We start from the raw sequence: 10,267 nt of genomic DNA on the forward strand, positions 1-10,267 counted from the left end.
AGTTGGAGATGTCAGCACTCCTTTCTCAGTAATAGAACAAATTGTGGCAGAAATAGAGTTGTGCTATTTAGACCACTTTTCCAAAAAGTAGTATACTTAGCTATACCTTCAGCTGTCACACTTTGGGGATCTAACAGATAGTCACACCATGGCTATCCTGTCAGCTCGTGTCTGAGCACATGAGCGGGGCCAATATCTGCTGGGGACTGCTGATTAGCCTGGCTGAGACTTCCTTGGACCTGCACTCAGGGTGAGGCTCTTTCTCTGCCCAATCCTGCTCCCTCTCACCTTTATCTTTCACAAGTGTTTCCTCCAATAAGTCTCGTGAACCTTTGATTCAGTTCTTGATTTCTGTTTTCCTCAAGACCCAAACTGACACAGAAGTCTGCTTTGTCTGAATTAATATGGCCATGCAAGATTTCTTATGATTAATGTTTACATGGTAAATTTAGTCCATCCTTTTACTTTTACTCTGTGTATATAATTGAAATGTTTTCTTGTAGGCAGCATATAGAGCTGGATTTAGTCTACTATCTTGCTATATGTTTTCTATTTATCCCATCTGTTCTCTTTACCACTTTTCCTCTTTCCTGGCCTTCTTTTGGATTACATGAGTTTTGTTTTATTTTGTTTTTTTGTATTCTCTTTTATCTCCACTCTTGTATTATAACACTTTCTTGGTTATTTTTAGTGATCACTCCAGAGTTTACAATATGGCACTTTATCTTATCACATCCCACCTAAAAGTATTATTATATTATTTCACATATATGTAAGAACCTTATGATTTTATGCTTTCATTTTTCTCTTTCTTGTCCTTTTTGATTTTGTTGTCATAAATTTTATTTATTTCATATGTCAAAAACCTTGGTATTATTTTTGTTTTAACCAGTCAATTTTATTTTAAAGAAGTAAAAATATAAGAAAATTCTTTTTTATGTACCTACATATTTACAAACTCCCACACTTTTATTCTTTTGTATAGGTCCAAGTTTCTATCTAGTATTATTTTCTTTCTTCTTAAAAAACTTTAACATTTCTTGTAGTGCAGATCTGCTGTATATGAATTATCTGTACTTTTGTTTGTCTAAGATTGTATTTATTTTGTCTTTTTTTTAAATGATATTTCCACTGGATATAGAATTCTAGGTTAACCTTTTTTCTTTCATTACTTGAAAGGTGTCATTCTACTGCTTTTTGCTTGGGTTGTTCCTAATCAGAAGTTTGCAGTCACTCTTATCTTTGTTCTTCTGTACATAATATGTCTGTTTTCCCCCCGCTCTGCTACTTTTGCTTTTTCTCTTTATCTCTGTTTTCAGCAATTGCATCATGATATGCCTGGCTGTGTTTTTTTGTTTTTTTTTTGTTTTTTTGGTGGGGTTCATTGAGTTTCTTGGACCTCTTGTTTATAGTTTTCATTGAATTTGGACACAGTTCAGCCATGATTCTTTATATCATTTTTATCCCCTTTTCCCATCCCAGGACTCCAGTAACACATATGTTAGCTTACTCGATGTTATCCCACAGGTCACTGAGACTCTGTTAATTTTTCAGCCTTTTTTTTCCCTGTGTTTTTCAGTTTGGATATTTTCTTTTTATTATTGAGACATAATTGACATATACTTTTTAATTAATTACATTTTATTTTATAAAAACAGCTTTTTATTACATGGATCAAATACGCAGCAGACCGTCAGTCATGCCCCCTAACATTTAATAATCACATCCAATAAAAGCTTGTTAGAGCATTCCTCAACACTCTACTACTAATTCTAAGGGGCTTCCTTCAGATTCCCTTTACAAAGCCTTGCACAAAGAAGTTAAGCACCAGAAGAAAGATTGTTGTTAACAGTAATTTTACTTCATCCTCCTCCTCCTCATCAATAAACATACAGTTTCTTCCTTTTAAATGCCTGGCATTATAAAATGGGTACTACACTCTGCCTATGGTACAAAGTACATAAGTACTGTATACCAATACAAAGTTGAAGCCATTAAAAAGAGCTTAATAACAACTACTACGAGATAATGAAATCTGGAGTGTTAATGGAATCTAAGAAGATATTTAGGAACAACACACAAACTCAAACATTATAGTGAATGTTTTACTTGGGAAGGGGTGAGAGGGGATTTTTTTATGTTGGTTTTCTAAGTTGCTCTTAGTTTATTTTCTTTCTGCTGTTATCATTAAATACTGCAAAGCATTGTGAGCTGTATCACTCTGCACATTGCCACAGGGGATCCCAGTGCCATGATAGACTGTGATGGGATTGGTGTACACTTTAGTGCAACACTGATAATGTTCCTTGGCCCTCAGTTTGCTTATATCCAAATATGTTATATTAAAACCTTGTTCCTTGGTGACTTCACTAAGCAGCTGGATGTAATCTGTATTTGGAATACTGAGGAAGCTTCTTTTCAGTAAGTTGATCTTTTCACCAGGAGAATTCTTCAAATAATACCAAATACATCCTAAAGAATGACCTACTACTTTTGTTAAAGAATGTGGTTCTTTGGAGAAATATTACAGAATTTCTTGAGAAATTTCTCAGCAGTATTTCTCTTGGCCTTGACTCGAGCCTGTGAATTGTGGTATATTCTTCTTTATGAGCAACTAGAGGCCCAGTGCATGGAATTCGTGCACTGGTAGGGTCCCTAGTGCCTGCCGCCACCAGCCAGGTAGTCCCTCCCTTCTCTTGGACTCCTGCTGCTACTGCCACCACCAGCAGGGGCCTCCCTCCCGTCCGTCCCCTAGCCGGCCCTGCCCCCAGGTCGAACTCCTGGATGAACTCCTGGTCGGTTGAGGGGACAATTTGCATGCCACGCTTTTATTATATAGGATTCTTCCTATCTGGGAAAGGGTATATTCAGGAAGTCTCCAGCCATGATAAACAGCCAATTCCTGCAATGAACAAATAGGATTAAGTTTGGTTGTTTGGAAGGATCAGGCATTAAGGGGTCAGGAACTACAAAGCAAATACTTGCCTTGGCTTTCAAAATGTTTGTGGTAGATTCTGTAGCTCTGTTTCTCCAGCTTATTATTTGTACCTTCATCTGTGCAGGTTGTCACCAATGATTACTCTGAAGTTGAAAGTGGGCACATGTATTTGCACATCAGATCTTTCACATCATAAATCATCCGGGACATTCTTGGTCTTTATGCCATATTTGTGTAATACCTAAATTTGGTATTTTCCCTAGCATAGCTGTAATCATATTCCCCAAACTGAAGGTCCTGCTGTCTTTGTGCCCCAGTTGCGGGGCCACCATGCAATGCCTGCTCTGGGGCCTGGAGAGAAGGTAGGAAAAGTGGTGCATTGGAGAGGGCATGTCATTGCTCCCAGGGTCATCCAGTCCCTGAGAGGAGCACTCCAGTGTCAGCACTGGCACTACCACTCAGTATTTTTTATTTTTTTTTAAATTGACATATAAGGTATTTTCAATACTGTTTTGCTTTTTAATTTACTGGTCTCTTCTTTGGAAATTAGTTAATGTTATGATAATTCCATCTGGTATATTTTCATTTCAAATTTTAAAAACTCTAAAATCTTACTCTTTTTAATCTTTCATTTATCTCCTCTTTGTTTGAAATTTTTAAATATATTGAGCATAATTATAATTATCCTTTTGTACTAATTCATCAGCTCTGTCATTTGAGTCTGTTTCTATGTCTTCTTTTTCTGGTTTTTTGCATGTGTCATAGTTTTTAATTGAATGATGGACTTGTGATATTTTTTTGTTTGTTGTTTTATTTAGTGTAAAGTTTTATTGTCTTTCTTTTAAAAGGGTTGTTAGGGCAGGTCTACAATAGTCTTTGCTCTAGGGCTGAGTTAGCTCTACCATTAAACTGATACTTTAAAGTATCTGTATATATAAAAGGCTAAGTGACCGATCGCCCGTCTGTCCAACCGTCTGACCGACCAACCGGCTGGTACATATGATGTGCACTGGCAATTTAAAAGTAAATGTTGACTCATGCATGCATGATACATATAAAGCTCTTGCTGGTGCCAATTGTACAAATGTGTTTTGATTTGTCATTGTTGATCGTGAATTTGGTTGACACTTCTATTATAGAGAAAGGGCAAATAGCGATATTAAAATATTCCTTCTAATTAATTTCCTTTCAATGTGCATGAATCCATGCACCGGGCCACTAGTCAAATCACTAAAGCATTTTTTGGTGTTGTGACCTTAAGCCCAGGTACTCAGCAAAGACTTCCTATTCTGGCTGGTAACAACTCAAGTGTCTCCTAGCACTCTGGCAGATCTGGGAATTGTGTACTTATAGATCTTCATTTGTTTTTTTGCTCATAATTATGAAGTTGACCTTGTGTATGTCAACTTAATATTCAGCAGCAAACTCAAGGAAACCCCTGTATCGATTTCTTGAGCTCCTTGTCTGCATAGATCCTCCCTGTATGGTACTTTTCCTAGAGAATTCCATCTGCCTTAGCCTCAGTGCACTTTGTTCTGTGACCCCGTAACCCCCTGAGGCCCCAGTGTTCTTGGGATTCCTCTCACTGCACTGCTGGTCTGGAATGTGCTTTCAGGCTGAAAGATGGGATGACTGTGGAACTCACTGCAGATGTTCCCCTTTTCTCAGGGAGCACATTTTGTGCTTCCTTTAATCGAATATCTATAAACAGTTTTTCACATATTTTATCCAGTTTTCCAGTTATTTACATTGGAAAGGCTAATCCAGTCCCACTTAATCCATCATTGCCAGCAACAGAAGTTTTCATTTTTATGCTCTGGATGTTTTCTCCTGCATATAAGGTAGCCTTTGAGACCATCTCTGGTGTTGAGAGAGAAGTAGTTTTGTGGGAGAGAAGAGACTACAAGGCCATTTGCTGTGATGTAGACTAGCAGAGCTGAAGTTAGACACAAGACCATGGTTGGGCATCCCAAAAAAGAAGGGGGGATGGCAGTGGGGACATTAGGGGTTGCTGTGCCCCTCTTCTTTCCAGGTACTCTTGTACTAATCATCTTACAAACTTAAGGGATATAAGTCAAGGATAGTCTGCACATTCAAACTATTCTAAGAGGGCAATTTCCTGGCTAGAAAATTGTATATGTCTTATTTTAGTTACAGTTAGACTGTGTGTTTTTTTCTCCATTGAATGTTCATGGCAATTTATCTTTTAATAGTTTTCTTCTGCATCAGTGCCATTTATTGAGGACTTCCAAAACCCAGGCACTTTGTTAAGGATTTGCATTTATAAATTCATTTCATTTTCACCGTCTCCTTATGAGGCAGGTCTAATATGTTTTCTATTTTACCCATGAGGAAGGCAAGGCTTAGAGGAATTAAGAAATTTGCTCAAGATTATATAGCATGGGTGTGGCAAAGCCAGAATTTAAGCCTATGTCCTTCTCACTTTGTGCCTTCACTCTTGATATTAGGCTGTACTTCCCCCTTTACCACACACTACCTTTGTACTATAGTTATCTCTGTACCTATCTTACCAGTTCATGAATTGATGAAGAATAGGAACCCACTACTTACACATCTTGTGTCTTCAAAGCATCTAGAAGAGCCCTTCTCCACAGCAAATTGAAAGGGAGAAGGAGAAATATTATCCCCTTTATTTCTCATTTAGGAAAAGAAATATCACTAAACTCTTAGAATGAACTTGCTGTCACAGACCGTTCTTATTACTAATATTAATCTTTCATTATAACTTTGCTTTACTTATTTTATTTCTAACGAGGCATAGTTACTAGAGTCAGCGGACAGGAAATCAGCTGTCCTATAAGGCAAAAGGAGAAATTCATCATTGTTCTGTTGTGCAGTGCACATGCCCAGTAACGGCAGACTCTGATAATGTGTTCTACATTTGCTCCTTTTCGTCTTGCCTGTAAGTCATCTCTCCTCTTACATGATGATTATTATATTTTCTATAGTATTAGACAAATATTCATTAAAATTAGATACGTGGTCTCAAATAATGATAGAAATAGCACAAGAAGACTGTGTAATCAGTAACTTGAAGTTATCTTTTTATTTACTAACGAAGTAACACATTGATATCTTGATTAAGTCTGTTGGTAGCAGGGGCAGTCCCACTATTAATCCAGGAAATAGCTGGCAGGTTCCTCAGAATCCCCAGGAGAGGCTGTCGGAGCCTCTGGGTGAGGGCCTACAAGCTTTCTTACATTAGAGGGAGAAGCAGCTTGACTATTGGATGACAGTTTCCACAATTCAGCCTCCTGCCCCAGGGTCAAATGTGCATGTTCCGGGAGGCATTTAAGCCACATCTGATAACCCTCTAATTGAACTCACAAGCTCCCTGTAGATGGTATTTGTTAGGCCAGAGGCTACGTGTCAGGGGAGAGAAAGCCTTGCTGCTGAAAGCTGTCAAAAATCTATTTCAGAACTTCCTTAGAATCTTTAATTACTCAGTTAAAAATGCCTCCAGCAGTAGAAAACTGCTTGAGAGAAGGAGGAGGAAGGGATGTGGCAGAAAAACATCTTCACAGTGTCTGAAACTTTGACCTTAGAAAAATATAGAGGATAGATACTTGCTTTAGGCAGTAAATTCTATTTTTATTTGACCACCACTCTGTTTTTCAGAGATTCTTTTTCATCGGCCAAAAGCTGTAGAACTTTCATAGTTTATGATTATGAAGTGCTTCCTCATATTTTGGAACTAAAATGACTTCATTCAGAGGAGCGCCTTTAAATCTTTTCTCCATGTTTAAGCCTTGCGAAAGGTCTGCAGCAGGAGAGCTCTTGTTCTCTCTATAAAGTGGGAGCCAAGAGAGGGCAGAGAGGAGAGGAAGAGAGAGGCTGCATCATGTTCCTATTTCTCGAGCAAAGCAAGAGAAATCCTCAGAAGTAAGAGGGAATTCTGTTTCACATGATCTTTAAGATTCAGGATTCTTCCTCCTTGGTAATTTGCTGACGTGGACAAATATCCACGAAAGTCTCTATCTTTTGTACACATAATAGGTTAATGAGCAGCTATCAAATAGTGAAGTTTGGTCTCTTAGTGGCCTGGAGTGGCCTGAACTGGACTCAGACAACAATGTGAAGGCTCAGAATGAAATCTGTTTCAGATCCCGGAGACTGTCCTGTCTCCTGGCATGTTATGGTACATTAAACATTAGTAGTTGTTTCATTAGAACCACAAGGGACCACAGGTCTTTATCCTTCTTGTCTGGGTAGTGCTTTTAAAGAAATCAATGAGTCCTTATCAAGTCAAATCCCACTGCCACCAAGCTAGGACTTCCAGGGCACCAGAAAAGAGTTTCTATTTTTAACAGAAATAGGCCTGAGGAATGATTTTAGGTCCATTCTAAACTAAGCTAAAATTTTTTTCAGTGAATTAATTCATATTGAATATTGTACCTAACATTCATGATGTAAGAGGTGTGTACATTAGCCATCTTAATAATATGTTTGACAGGGTGATTTAACAAAACATACAGTCATATTTATCTAAATGTTGGTAACAGCTCCAACTTGTCTTAAAATTCTATTATTGCATTTTCCTGGGATGTTTCTCTATAGAAAAAAAGTTGTGGTTCATTCACTAATTCAATACGCATTTGTTTCAGATTTATATGTAGAGCATTGTGCTTGATTTTGTCTGAAACTATGCATTTATCTATTCATTTATTTAACCAAACATTGCATGTTGCATAGTAATATATGCCAAGAGCTGTTCTTGGTACTGGGAATATGTTAAACCAGTCTTACCAATGAGGTCTCTGGCTCTCCAACAATCTTGGTGCCAATGCGGAAGTCAGACAATACACAAGCCAACAAATGCAGAGAAGAAAGGAGATGTATTTGCACTTTTTATCTAGCTACTAATGCCTGATATTCTTTAACAGCAGCTGGGAAATTAGATAAGTCAATGTAATAACAGCATGGTCTGACATATGTAAGGCACAGTATAGGGCCTTTTATAGTTATTAATGCAGATTTCATAACACATCTAAATTACACGTTATTAGAACCATTTATTCAGACAAAGAAACTGAAGCCCAGAGTGAATTTCTTTAATTAAAGCTAGTAAAAGGCAAAGTCTTTTCGAATCCAACCCTTGCCTCTGACCATAAGTCGCATATATTTTTTTCTGTTTTATTAATAGTCGTACATGTTGGGTTAATGATCCACAATTTTTTTCCTTTCTACATTTCAGATTAAAAATCTTTCAGAAGTAGAAAATCTTTACCAAACCACAACAGATAGTTTTTGCTTTTGACTTTTAAAGTACTTTCAAAGCCTCATATCTGCTTGTGGAGAAAAGAAGGAAAGGGAAGACCTGTTTCTAAAAATTGCCCTTGCACACTGTTTTCATAAATCTCAGCCTTCTCAAGGCTTACTACACTCTGTAGTCTTCCTTAGGAAATGGATGAAAATTTGAGCGAGGACACAAACAGGAAGGCTCGAAGGCCACATTTGTCCTGCAGGCCCCACCTCTTTAAATAGCTCCTGTGCAGTGGGAATTGGTTCTGCACTTGGGGAAGGAACTCCGCTGCCCTTAAGGAGGCCGCCAGCCCAGCCCTGCCCTGCCCTGGAGGTGGAGGCAGCACTCTGTGGTGTGAGGTGGGGAATGTGGGCTGGAGGATGGCCTCCCCACCGCTGGGCCAGGAGGACACATGGTCGCAGAGATGTTTTGTGCTTCTCCCTTAAAGCGTATCATCCCTGAAGACTTTTAACCTGCGAAGAGGTAAGGTTCCGAGGACTTCCTAAATCAATAACTTGGGCTACAGACTTCTTTTGACAGTTTGGTTCTTTCTGTCTTTTATCTAAGAGAAAAGAAGAGAGCAAATAGTACAGCTTTTTAAATAAATCAGTTTTTAAGTGAATGCATAGGTGGGGGCTTATAGTTTTATTAGGAGATCGTAGGTACATACTGTTAAGTGATAGTAAACTAATTTTTTAACCTTTAAAGAAGATTTTTGTTACGGTGTGAATGTAAACTTCTCAAGATCAGATATAGTAGGAATATAGATCAACCCTGTTGCTAATTTGGGGAGACTGGTTAAAATAGGATCTTAATAGATGCATAAAAAAGAATAGCTTAGAAGTTTTGTATTCCAATTCCTGTTTTTGAGCTGGAGCTTTGAAACTATCTAATTCAGTCTTTCCTTATAATTACCTATTTTTAGAAACATCTACTGAGGTAGACTCTATTACCCAAGCCAGCTCTTCCACTCTTTAACGGAATTAATGTATGTCTCTGGCGAGGCTACCAAGCTCTTCCTCTTGTGTTCAGTGCTGAGACAAAGGGCACCAACCCAGTGGTTGTGTTGCTGCCCTTGTCCTAGAAAAGACAGGTGAGTGGGAAGGGAGTTCTCATGTGCCTACCCCACAGAAAAGCACTCTGCCTGAGGATGTGTGTGACTTGAATCTGTCCATTTCTTCTGCCCTTTTCCTGGCTTCTGCCTACTCTTCCCTTATGTCCCTTCTCCGAGAAATTGGTATCTGTGTTAGAGTGTACTCTCTAAGCCATGATTAGTCTGTTTAATACAAGCAAGTTGAGGGTCTACTTCAAGAAACACAAATGGCCTGCTCTTCCCAGAATGGTTTCCGTAATATCGATTAACCCCTAATGTTTAACTTTTAGAATACTGTTATCCACACAGCCACTCTGTCAATACTTCATTCTTCTTTATTTTCTTTGAATTGTTGTTCAGGTCCTTTGTGTTATCTTTCGGAGGGAAGGAGAAATGTTAGGAAGGGCAGTTTTGGTGGTTTATTTGAATTTCATTTCCTTTAAATTAGATTAGAATCATTTGCTCTAGAGGGTTCTGGGTTCTTCTTAGGTAAGTGGCATCATGTTATAGTTTACAATTGTTTTTATAGTTTCTTTATTGTTTTAAAATTGTTTTACCAGTATATTTTATAATCAAAGGTGATGTCTGTTTTGGCCTCTTTTTAAATTAGTGTGTGGTAAGAAAGCCTTCTTAGATGGAATATTGTTTTTTTGTATAGTTTGAGGGAGGAATAAGAGTGTTTGTTTGTTTTTTAAGTTTTACCTCGGATTTCAGAACGTGGTAAGCAAAACTAAGGTCCATGATGAGCGTATAAATTTCCAACATGGTGTCTAGGTGTGGCAGTATCTCGATGTGCTCATTTGTTTGTGAAAATAATTTAACATTTATGTGCTTGATGATTATTGCCAAGTGGGGAGAATTTCTTTAACTTTAAATCTTGTAAGTAATAAGGAATTTACATTATATTTAGAAATTGTTTTTAAGCTTCACATTCTAGTTTCATTTTGATGGTCCCTATAGCTCTGTATATAAT

General features: G+C 37.9%; 1 pseudogene; it reads right to left on the bottom strand.

The window, feature by feature from the left end:
• Positions 1 to 2,164: 2,164 nt before the first annotated feature.
• LOC102418023 lies at positions 2,165 to 3,270 on the bottom strand (annotated as a pseudogene).
• Between the last annotated feature and the right edge of the window lie 6,997 nt (positions 3,271 to 10,267).

This window comes from Myotis lucifugus, unplaced genomic scaffold, assembly GCF_000147115.1.
Source record: "Myotis lucifugus unplaced genomic scaffold, Myoluc2.0 scaffold_5239, whole genome shotgun sequence".
NCBI classification, from domain to species: Eukaryota; Metazoa; Chordata; class Mammalia; order Chiroptera; family Vespertilionidae; genus Myotis; species Myotis lucifugus.